At 55.3% G+C, this 12,031-nt stretch overlaps 1 long non-coding RNA gene and 2 other non-coding genes across 3 annotated transcripts; 1 reads left to right on the top strand and 2 right to left on the bottom strand.

The window, feature by feature from the left end:
• Positions 1-3,100: 3,100 nt before the first annotated feature.
• LOC132008720 (U1 spliceosomal RNA) lies at positions 3,101-3,264 on the bottom strand. The gene has a single exon (XR_009401708.1). It is a non-coding gene; the product is annotated as a U1 spliceosomal RNA (small nuclear RNA).
• A 4,219-nt stretch (positions 3,265-7,483) lies between these two features.
• TRNAY-GUA (transfer RNA tyrosine (anticodon GUA)) lies at positions 7,484-7,573 on the top strand. Its single transcript is given in 2 exon segments — positions 7,484-7,520; positions 7,538-7,573. It is a non-coding gene; the product is annotated as a tRNA-Tyr (tRNA).
• A 2,802-nt stretch (positions 7,574-10,375) lies between these two features.
• Positions 10,376-12,025, bottom strand: LOC132008719 (uncharacterized). Its single transcript, XR_009401707.1, has 3 exons — positions 11,781-12,025; positions 10,714-10,925; positions 10,376-10,589 (listed from the first exon to the last, which is right to left on the bottom strand). It is a non-coding gene; the product is annotated as an uncharacterized LOC132008719 (long non-coding RNA).
• Between the last annotated feature and the right edge of the window lie 6 nt (positions 12,026-12,031).

Here is a 12,031-nt window from a genome sequence, read left to right as displayed (position 1 = left end):
GTGATCTCTCTCTCTGTCAAATATATAAATAAAATCTTTTTTAAAAATTTTTTTTAAAGATTTTATTTATTTATTTGACAGACAGAGATCACAAGTAGGCAGAGAGGCAGGCAGAGAGAGAGAGAGAGGGAAGCAGGCTTCCTGCGGAGCAGGGAGCCCGATGCGGGGCTCGATCCCAGGACCCTGAGATCATGACCCGAGCCGAAGGCAGCAGCCCAAACCACTGAACCACCCAGGCGCCCCTAAATAAAATCTTTTAAAAATAAAATAAAATAAATATTTTGTCCTAGGAATAAAACTACAGGCCCTAGGTAGTGTTGTCAGTGGTATTGCCTGTTCTGTAAATGTGGAAACCTATTGTCTACAATATCTGAATGGTATTGGTCCACCAAATTTATTTCTATTTATTTATTTATTTAGTAAACTGGTTTACTAGCAAAATTGGGTGACTATGAGATTGTAACTTTGTAACACTTTAGCTGACAACACGTCCCATATAGTTTGCTTAAGTTTCACAATTATTTCAATGTTTCTGCTGAGGCCTTATGTCCCTTTGAGCAAGGGATCGTAACAAAGCCAAAGCGTCCATTTCACATTGGCCTATACTTTGGAAGGCTACCAGCAAATCATCTACATATTGAATTATTATAGATCCCTCTAAGTAGGACATATCTCCTCTAAGTGTTCCTTTAAATGACTACAGAAAATGCGAAAGCCCTGATTTCCTTGAGAAAAATTCTCTCCAAAAAGATGGGATTCCAGGGGCGCCTGGGTGGCTCAGTGGGTTAAGCCTCTGGGTTCAGCTCAGGTCATGGTCTCAGGGTCCTGGGATCAAGACCCCGCATCGGGGGTCTCTGCTCAGTGGGGAGCCTGCTTCTCCTCTCTCTCTGCCTGCCTCTCTGCTTACTTGTGATCTCTCTCTGTCAAATAAATAAATAAAATATTTAAAAAATAATAATAAAAGATGGGATTCCACAAAGAAAAGCCAAAAGAATTTAGACTTGTTCACCAGAGGGACAAAAAAAAAAAAAAAAAAAAACAAGCAGAACATAGATCAACTACAGAAATAAGTTTTGCAGATGACCATACTTAAGGCCAAGATAATAATTCATAGTCTGTCCTTATGTGAGAAAGATTACTTAAGAGAAAGACCTACCTCCTGCAAGATATCTGGCTTCCTATATTTTTCCACCCTCATAGCTCATACTGTCCCTTGTGGTGTCTCTGTAGATCACATGGGGTACCCAAATGTGGGGCACCGTTCTGGTGGAAAGCGGTGGCTTGGGCAGTTGAAGAATTCACCTGAGGCTGAACAAAGGAGAGAGTTTATCGAATATACCACAAGGGAGTGGAGGGCAGGACAGCAGAGGAGATGGTGTCCCTGAGGAGACAGTGGGTAGGGGCTGCATTCAAGGGGGGAAAGGTGAAGAGGTATTGGTGATATATGGAATTTTCCCTTTTTTTGGTTAACTGTGCCTGGTTGTAAGTAGCCCACTGGTTAGTTAGGGCCTACAGATATTTTGAGGTGGGTCACCTGATGGGCTTTCTATTCCTCTGGAGGGTCACTTTCTCCATTCCATCGCTCAAGCCTGTTTGTCTCAAAGTGGCACCTACATACCTAAGACTTCAAAGCATATATTACCCATTCTTACTCAGTATCTTAATATTGCAGAGGGTCAGAAATATACAAAGGAGCAAGGGAGACTTTTTTGTTTTGTTTTGCTTATGTTTAAAGATTTTGAGAAAGTGAAAGAGCACCGAGAAGGGCAGAGATGCAGAGGGAGCAGGAGGCTCCTCAGTGAGAGGGGAGCACAACGCGAGATCCATCCCATGGCCCTGGGCTCCTGACCCGAGCTGAGAGCAGACCCTTGAGCGAATGAGCCACCCAAGCACCCGGCTTTTATTTATTGATTTAAGTAATTCGACGTCTCTTACCTGTTGTGTGGCCACAAGACTTTTTACCTGATTCCTCAAATCAAGAACCGCCAGACCAGTCCCGCTTTCAAGGCCAGATTGCTCCTGCCAACTCTGTTCTTTCTTTTGTTAAGATTTTATTCATTCATTCGTCAGACAGAGATCACAAGTAGGCCGAGGGGCAGGCAGAGAGGCATGCGGTGGGGGTGGGGGAGGCAGGCTCCCCGCTAAGCAGAGAGCCCGATGCGGGGCTTGATCCCAGGACCCTGGGACCATGACCTGAGCCAAAGGCAGAGGCTTTAACCCACTGGGCCACCCAGGCGCCCCGAAAAGCAGCAGTTTTGTGACAAAAGCGTTAAACCAGACTGCAACGCGATTCTGGATCCCGGCCTATCTTCGTCTCTCTGCTGAGAAGAAATTCCCACGCCCCACGTGAAGAGCAAATCTGCATCCGTATCAAGGGCCTCCCATTCCTCCCCAGCCACCTGTTACCTGGCCAGCTTGGGTGTCGGATTCTCAGTGGGTGAGCGACCTTCTGGAGGATAATCCTTATCAGTCTTCCCCACCTTCAACGTGGAGCCAGCTCCCCCGCTGCAAGAACCCCGCCGCCTACCTCCGCCCCTCCTAACTTCCTTTCCATTAAGAACTGGCCATCATGGGGCGCCTGGGTGGCTCAGTGGGTTAAGCCGCTGCCTTCGGCTCAGGTCATGATCTCGGGGTCCTGGGATCGAGTCCCGCATCGGGCTCTCTGCTCGGCAGGGAGCCTGCTTCCCTCTCTGCCTGCCTCTCCGACTACTTGTGATTTCTCTCTGTCAAATAAATAAATAAAATCTTAAAAAAAAAAAAAACAAAGAACTGGCCATCAACCCCGTATTGACTGGAGAAAGCTCAGCGCAAAATAGAGAGACAGGAGCACCTGGGGTGGGTGAGCGGTTAAGCGTCCGCCCTCGACCCGGGTTCACTGGGATCCCGGCGCACTGGGATCCCTACTTTCCGTGACCGGGGGAATACGTTGGTCGGCTGCAGAAGCCCACGCACCTGTCCGCGGGTGTGCTTCGGGCGAGGCGCAGGGGGCGCGCAAAAGCCAACACAGGGTTTCGGAAGCCCCACAGAACGCAAGTGAAACAGACCCCAGCCAGGCCAAACACCGATGGAGAACAAGCCTTATCTTTCCGACAAGCAAAACCAGGGGAAAGCGCGAACGCAGTCCCCCACTACCACAAATTATGCAGTCGAGTTTCCCACATTTGGGGAAATCGCAGGGGTCAGCACATCCGGAGTGCAATGGATAAGCCTCGCCCTGGGAAAACCACCTTCGTGATCATGGTATCTCCCCTGCCAGGTAAGTATGAGTTGTTCCCCCGCGCCCCCCAAACACCCTCGCGCTCCACCCGCTCCTTACACACGGTCACTTCCCTCCCGCCGCCCCCGCGACCCCCGACCCCCGCACCACCCCCGCCGCCCCCTCTCCCACCCGCGCAGCCACGGAGGGCGCCTTCGTCGGGCCCCCACGCGGGACCGGCGGGCTCGGCCGGGGCGGGCCCGGCAGCCTCTGCGCGCCTGCTCCTCTGCATACGCCACGCCCTTGTCGTGACGTCCCCGAGCCCTGTCCCCCGCTCTGGGACAGCGGATGTCCTCGTCGCCGCCGAGGCCGCGGATGCCTGGGGGGCGTCCGCCCCTGGAGGGGAGACCCGAGAACGCGGGGTCCCCCGGAGCCCTGCGGGAATGGTGGTGGCTCAAGACTCGGGTTTGGTCTCGCCTTCCTTTCCGCGAAAAGAAAATTTCAGCCCCTTTTTGTCCTCGCCTGTTCGAGACTCATTTTCAAACCGAGTCGAAAACTCAGGAGAGGCCTTTCTGACGGTGGGCGTTAAGGGCTAAGCCGCCCCAGTAAGATGGGGGCAGTGGCAGTGTTTCTTTCTGGGGTCTTCCCAAGTTGCACTCGGCGTCCGAACATGCAGTCGCCTGATCCGGGAACGCGGGAGGGAAAGAAAAGCGTCCCGCGGAGTTGTGAAGAAAGCACACGAAGCAAAGCGCTCCGCGGTGCCCTTCCGCCGCAGCTTGTCCGGTGTCCCCGGGGAGCCCCGGCGGTCCCGCCCCGCAGCCCGCGCGCAGGCTGGTCCCGCCCAGTGCCCTCTGGTCCTTTCCCACTCGGACTCTGTCAAAGATGAACGCAGCAGACGGCAGCCACAGTGGTGAAAAAAGATTTTCCTCGGGAACTGCTGACAGGAGGGGAAAGAACGGAGCTCCACCCGCATCTGTGCGCAGGTGACCTGGACGCTGGACGGGAAGCATGAGACGAAGGGGGCCCGGGACCGTCGGAGAAGTGAAAAGTGACACCCGGTCGTTCAGGAGGACCGCTGTTGGGCAGCTGTGTGTGTTGGCTGACAGCTGAACTGACAGGTTGGGGGGCTACCGTCCCACAGAGACTGGGACCTAGGCCCCAGCCTTCACCATTACAGCTCAAAGGAATGGCTCTCAGGTCTAGAGAAGGATCCTTTGGAGTCCTAACAGACCCATGGTCACAACTGCAAGCGCTTTTTAATGAATGCCCAAAGAGGGACGCCTGGGTGGCTCTGTCGGTTGGGTGTCTGCTCTGGCTCAGGTCATGATCCCAGGCTCCTGGGATGGTGGGGTTCAGCATCGGGCTGCTTGTTTGGCGGGGAGACTGCTTCTCCCTCTGCCTGCTGCTCCCCCTGCTTGTTGTGCTCGCTCACTCTCTTAAATAAATGAAGTCTTAAAAAAAAATGAATATATATATATATATATATATATACACACACACACACATTGGGGGCCTCTGTGTGAGGTGTCTACCTTTCTCAGGCGGGAGGTCACTCTTAGGGACAGAACCTTACGCTGCTAGAAGCTATGCTAGAGCCTGGTCAGATCTCAGGAAAGGAAACAGTTTGGAGGGATTGTTATGGGCGGAGAGTTCTACAGTTCTCAACTGAAGAGACCCTGTTCTGTGATCAAACAAGGTTAAATCTGCACCTCCCCCTGGCTGAACCCTGGCTCCTGGCCCCTCCTTGTGCAGTCTCATTGCCTCTTCGAGCACGTGGAGAGTTGGCCCATTCAACAACCCCTGGCTGAGTATATATGCACACTTCGGGAATGGGTGACAAAAGACAAAAAGGCCTCTGGGCACTCCTCTATTTTTTTTTTTTTTTTTTTTTTTAGATTTTTATTTATTTATTTGAGAGACAGACAGTGAGAGAGAGCATGAGCGAGGAGAAGGTCAGATGGAGAAGCAGACTCCCTGTGGAGCTGGGAGCCCTATGCGGGACTTGATCCACTTGATCCGGGATCATGACCTGAGCCCAAGGCAGTCGGCCAACCAACTGAGCCACCCAGGCGTCCCTGGGCACTCCTCTATTGTAGGAGGGGCAGAGGGAGTGGGAGGATACTGACAATGGACACAATAGGTACTTAAGTACTCCGGTAGGTGTTAGGAGAAAGGAAAGTATTGAGGAGAGAGAAGGGATCTGGAGTGGAGTTAGGGGCACAGGCAGTGAGGTGGATTGGGGGGTCAGAAGAGGCTACGTTGAGCAGGTGCTCTGTGAGCAAAGGCTGGTAGGAGGTGAGGGAGTGGGTCATGGGCTATCTGGGGAAAAGCATCCAGAGCACACAGGTCAGCTAGAGCAAAGGCCCAGGTAGGACTGTGTGTGAATAGCAAGGAGGCCCTGTGTCTAGAGCAACATTGAAGGGTTGGACAAAATTAAGTCAGAGAGGTGATTAGGTGGGAGTAAGATCATGAGGGTCTTGAAAATCATTGTAGGACTACCTTTCTATGGCTTTTGGAGGTTGGGGGCGGGGATTAAGAGAGAGCAAGAGAGCAGGGAGGGGGGTCGCCTGGGTGGCTCAGTGGGTTAAGCCGCTGCCTTCGGCTCAGGTCATGATCTCGGGGTCCTGGGATCAAGTCCCGCATCGGGCTCTCTGCTCAGCAGGGAGCCTGCTTCCTCCTCTCTCTCTCTCTGCCTACTTGTAATCTCTTTCTGTCAAATAAATAAATAAAATCTTTAAAAAAAAAAAAAGAGAGAGAGAGAGAGAGAGAGAGAGAGAGCAGGGAGGGGAGGGGCAGTGGCAGAAGGAGAAAGAGAAGCATAAGCAAGTTCCAAGGACCAGTGCAGAGCCGGTCCTGGGGTTCTATCTCACAACCCTGAGATCATGACCAGAGCTAACATCAAGAATCAGACACTCAACCCGCTGAGCCACTCAGGCGCATAATGGTGGATTATATTTGTGGATAATATTTGTATTTCCCCTTGGAATTCAGCTACCTGGATGTTCCAACACTGCTTTAGCCAGCTGTTGGTGTCTCAGCTAAGAAGGCCCGGCTCCGTTTCGCCTGGAAATCCACCACAGGTACTTACTGCTGCTGAGATCACCTTGGGTACAGCTGACAGACACTCCTGACTTGGAGTGCCATCTGTAGTCCCTCTCAGGTGTGAGCCTTCCCTGGCTGGGTCCATCCGCCTGCGGAGCCTTTCCTCAGAACAGACCAGCCCGGCAGCTCCAGCGACCACTGCACTCCGCGATGATCATTAAGACTGGCAATCTGAGTGAACCAAAAGGTCGGTCGGTTGGTTGGTTGGTTTGCTCTGTGTTTGTTTGTTTAAGTAAGATCTGCCCCCGGGCTTATTACTTTAAAATAAAATCTTAAAAAAAAAAAAAAGAAAAGAAAAGAAAAAAGAAAAGGAAGCTCTACACCCAGTGGGTGGGGGGTATGGTGTGTGTGGGTGTGGGTGTGGGGGGGTTCGAACTCACAACCCTGAGATCATGATCTACATGCTCTACCGACTGAGCCAGCCAGGCACCCCTAAACTGAAAGGTTTTGAGCAGAGGAGTGGCTTGATCGGAATCCTTCCCCTCCCACTCCTCTTGACACCGGGGACGGGGCGGGGGGCGGGGCGGGGAGGGAGTAATAATGAATTAAATTTAAATTAAGGAAAAAGAAAAAAAATCTGGCTGCAAGGGTGAAAGCAGGGAAATTAGGAGACCTGCGGAATCCGAACGCGATGATCTTGGCTGCGAAAGCCGGCATCATCTGCCGCACCACCACCACCAAGCGTCATTTTGGCCTAAGGGTTATTTTGGCCTGAAGGCGCCCACAAACCAGCTGGTAGCTGGGCGGTTCGAAGCCGCCTACCTGGTGCGCAATCCAGGGGGGGTCCCCTCCTCCGCTCCGCAAGGCCTTGGTCGCCCAGCCCGCGCGTGGGGTTCGCCAACGCCCCTCCTCCCCCTCTTTCCGGCCGGGCCACGGACCCTGGTGGCCCCACCTGTAGAAGAAGGCGCCGGGAGGGCACCTGAGGCCACCGGGGTGGGGGGAGAGCACGCGCCCAGGCGTCTCCGCCGCCGCGCCCGGGATGCTGCCCCCCACGCCCGCCCCGGTCGGCCGCCGAGCGCAGGGGACTCGCTGCCCCGCGCGGAACGGGCGCTGCGGCCGCGGGGACTCGGCTCTTCTCTGGGATGGCTTCGGAGCGCGTCAGGGCCCGCTGGACGTCCCGCACGGCCGCGCCGTGGCCTCCGTCGTTTCGAGAAAAAGCCCGGCCCCAGGCCCGCCAGAGCGCAGCCTTCGGTAGCTCAGCTGGCAGAGCGGAGGACTGTAGGCCGGAGAGGCGTGGACATCTTTACGTCGCTGGTTCGACTCCGGCTCGAAGGACGCGCCCGTCGCTTTTGCGCCGTCGGGGAAGCCACCGCGACCCCCGGCGGCCTCGCCCTCCCAGCCCGAGGCCGGAAGCCCTTCGGGACCCCCGCCTCCTCGGCTGCGGGTGTGCCGCCGCCCCGGCAGCACCCCGGGCCTTCCTGGGGCCGTGGGCCGCCACGTGCCCTGCGGCGCTCCGGGTCCGCGCGGCTGCAGTCTCGGCTCGGCGCCGCCCGGTCCCACGCCCTCGGCACTGGTCCCCCCCACGCCCCCCACCGCGCGCGACTCCGGCTCCGCACCAGCAGGTGGCCCGAGAGGGTCTGCCTCCCGCCCGCCTGCGCGGCTGACAAGCGGACGGGTCCTCCCATGGGGCAGGGAGCACCGCGGCTTCCTTCAGGACAACTGTCCCTCTCGAGCTGGGGCCGTCTCCTGCCCGGCCTCCGGGGATGGTCACCGCTTGTCTCTCCCAGCCGCCGTCTGTCTGTCTGTCTGTCTGTCTCCTTCCCTGTCTTTCAGGTGGTGTAGAAACATCTACGCCAGAAGAGCCTCTTCGCGGACCCGCTTACTCTGCTCGTGGGACAGAACTGTCACCCCGAAGTTTTCCAGGCCATCGCCAGTCGTGCGCTTGCTTCGAGGCTGACGTTGGCAGGAGCGAAGGGCAGCAGGGGCCTCCATGGGCCTGGCCGGTGTGGCTGAGAACGTCGGAGGCGCCTTCAGGGTTCCGTCCGTGTGAGGACGGGGTGCGGCCCGGTACACTTCGGTTTTCCCGCGCCTTTGCACCTGCTCTGTAGCCCCGGCGGCGTCGGGTGGGGCGGGGGTGGTGTGTGGGGAGGGTGGGAGGCAGGTGCTCCCGCTGAGGGAGCGCGGACTGCTCACGCTCGCTCGGTACAAGCCTCCTCCCTACTGCGCTGGGAGTGCGGTAAACCCCCCCACACCGATTCTCCGATTCTCTGGCTACACCTGATGGAGGGAAGTAGAAACAGAGGAGATATTTCCATCCTGTCCGCTTTCTGGCCACTGACCGCAGGGGTCTCCACCTGTGGGAAGGGATGGGGGCGGGGGAGGAGTGAGATCGGCGGCCGCAGCGCAGACTTAGAGCTCAGACAGAGCCCGAGAGAGTCGGGGCAATGAGGGCTGAAGGCAGGGCGCAGGAGAGTGGGGGTAGGGGTGGGGTGGGGCGTGGACAGCTGCCAGCGTGGAGGGGCACACACACGTTCAACCTGCTTGGCCGTCTTGCGGGTTCTGAGCAGCCGGCTGACTTAGCGCGGGGCCTGCAGGCTAGATTGGCAGGGCCTGAAGAGCCAGATCCTGAGCCCCAGCCAGAGGGCACCGCGGAGAACATGGGCTTCACCTTGGAGCCAGAGCCAGGTTGCTGGGGGGGAGGAGTGTGGGTGCAGAGAACTCCAGAGAATGGTCCTCCCTGTTCTCCTCCTTCCTGCCGGAAGGAGACTCCCGAGTCTCCAAGTACAGGTGGAGTGCATCCCAGAGGGGACTCCAATGGGACTCCAAGTGTGGAGTGTGGCCCTTGGGAGCCTTGGGGACCCAGCCACTGCCATCCCTGACCTCGGAGCCCACGGGCTCCTTTTCGCCATTGCTCCTGCCTCTCAGACTGAAGACTGTGTTTCCCCACACGTCTTCCTCTCCTGGCAGGCTCCTCTTGGTTCTCTCCCCAACCCAGTCTCAGTCCCACTGTGCCACTGCTAACTGAGATGGACTGAGCCATACTTTCCACGGGCTCAGGAGGGCCCGCCAGGGAAGCCCAACAGGTGAAGACCTTCAGGAAGATGTGATTGCTTTGAAGCCACAGAGAAACCCCAGCCTCCAAGGTCACTACCTACAGAGCCCAGCAGACAGGAACCAAGGAGAACACCCTAAGACCTTCACTGGATGTGGCCCCTGATGGGATGTGGAGGGGTGGCATCCCTGGGGACCCAGCTCTGGTGCTTTGGGGAAAGAGCAGGAGGAGGGGGGGAGGGAGGGGAGGGCATTGGGTTTTGGTGACCAGCCAATGCAAGCCTGGGCCCCAGCATGACCGACCCTTCCCGGCTGGGGTATCAGGGAGAGCAGCAGGGGGCTTCCAAGGTGCTGCCCCCCAGCCTTGCAAGCGCAGAGGTGCCTGCTACCCAGTCAGGTGGTGGCGGCACTCAGTCAAGGGAAGGCTGAGCACCTGTGGCTTGCTGGGCCTCTGTGGGACTCTCAGTGGGTAGGGGGAGTGGTCTTGGGCACACGCTAGATGGGATCGGAGAGGCTTGTTGCAATGCAGGGGAGCCAGGGCAGGGAGTCCATCCCGGGCACTGGCGTTCCCTTCTCTCCCTCTGACTGCAGGGCCTCTCCGGGAAGTCCAGAGAATCTTGACCCGTTTCGGGAATCCAGGTCGGTGGGCAAGGGAGGGTCCAAGGAGCCACGCCACCAGCATGGCCCTCACGGCTGGGTCTGCACCGGCCTCGTCAAGCCCCGGAACGCGTAGCTGTGCCAAAAAGGAGAGCAGCGTGCTGTGACCGACGTGGACATGTCAGGCACACGAGGGCCAGTTTGAAAGGCTTCCCACTGGCCAAATCAAGGTAAGGATAATAATGCATTACAATCTGTGGAGTAAAATAGGCGCCGGGACACACCAGTATCCGTGACCACGAAGCACCAGATCTTGGTCTTCAAATAAATAAAAGAAAAAGTAAAAGGAACCCGAGCTTCTTGGAGACCCACCTAGCTGCCTCTTTGGGTCTTCATTTTACTACGTGGTCTCCTATGTCCATGTAAAAATCTGTACGCTTGCCTCCTCTTACTCTGTTTTGTTGTTGTTGTTGTTGTTGTTTTAATGCCTTTAAGATTTTATTTATTTGACGTAGAGAGAGCACAAGCTGGGGGAGAAGCAGGCAGAGGGAGAAGCAGGCTCCCCATTGAACAAGGAGCCCGACGGAGAACTCAATCCAGGGCCCTGGGATCATGACCTGAGCTGAAGGCACACACTCTGTGGATGGAGTCACCCAGTCCCGCCTCCTGTTATTCTGTTTTATGTCCATTTAATTCTCAGGTCCTGTGGAGACCCCAAAAGGATAGAAATAAAGTCCGTGTCCTCTACTGTTTGATCCAGGGTGAAGCAATGGATGAACAAGAGAGGCAGGCATGTGACAGATATAAGGTGCTAACCCCTGACTTACCTCTCTCTGATGTCTGTAGAATGATCCCATTCTTCTCTCGTGGGAGAAGGGGCTGAAGGAGGCTAGATTGGATGCTGAGGGTGTAGACTAGAGGATCGTCTCCCTGAGCCCAGGGACTGTTCTGTATAGCGTTTTTAGGGGCTCCGGCAAATGATGTTCAGAGGTACTACTGACGAAACGGGACAGGGAGTGCTTCCAACTCTGTGCTTTCTCTGTAGGAAGGAGAGTGTTGGTCATCTTACCTGGACTCAGAGCTAGAATCCAGACCCCGCTTGGAATTCACTTTTTTTTTTTTTTTTTTTTTTAAAGCCTGAGATCAGTAAGTGAATTCATTCAATATGTTGAAAGCCTATTATATGGCCATGGGCTAGTCTACGCAAGCGCGCATGGAGCATCAACAAGATAGACCAGAATCCCAGCCCTGGGGGACTTACATCCCAGGAGGGTAAAATTAGAAAAGTAAAATATATACTATGTTAGATCAGTGCTTTCCAAACTTTAATGCCTCTAGAACCAAATGGGACTCTTGTTAAAACTGCTGATTATGATCGGTAGATGGGACCAAGGTGAGGCCTCAGATGCTGCCTCCTTGTTCGGGGGAGAGGGAGAACCTTAGACAGGCTCCACGGAAACCCTGAGATCATGACCTGAACTGAAAGCAAGAGTCTGACCTGACGCTTCAGTCCTTGCACCACTCAAGAACCCCTAGGACGGGGCATTTCTCTCCCATGCGCCCAGGGGACCAGAGGATGCTGAAATCGCTGGGCGATGGGCCACAGGAACAAAGGTGACAAATCCTTGCAAATAACTCCGCAAAGCAGAGTAGGATAGGAAGTACCTTGAAAAGAGGCTTTTTCCATTAGGAACAGAGAAGATTTTCTTGAAAACGGCTTTCCTTGCTGGCTGAACAACGCACTTCAAGCACACTGACAACAGGGAGAAACAAAAAGCCACCCCCAGCCAAAGGCACGCTAGAGCACGTCATGCACGGAAAAGAAACCACCGCGGGTCGCTGCCGGGGTCACCGTGTACCCACTAGGAACCACGCATAGGCACCTCAGAAATACCTGACGAGGACGCCTGGGTGGCCTTCTGTGCGGGTCATGATCTCCACCTCGGGATCCTGGGATCGAGTCCCGCATCGGGGTCTCCGCTCCACGGGGAGCCTACTTCCTTCTCGCTGCCTACTTGTCGTCTCTGTCAAATAATAATCCTTAAAAGAAAAGGAAAAACTCTAACGAAATGCCTGTTTTTCGAAAGACCAGCAAAATCAGGGGAAAGCGCGAACGCAGTCCCCCACTACCACAAATTATGCAGT

The sequence above is a fragment of the Mustela nigripes genome, unplaced genomic scaffold (assembly GCF_022355385.1).
Source record: "Mustela nigripes isolate SB6536 unplaced genomic scaffold, MUSNIG.SB6536 HiC_scaffold_768, whole genome shotgun sequence".
NCBI classification, from domain to species: domain Eukaryota; kingdom Metazoa; phylum Chordata; class Mammalia; order Carnivora; family Mustelidae; genus Mustela; species Mustela nigripes.
This window is presented reverse-complemented; position numbering and strand designations above follow the sequence as displayed.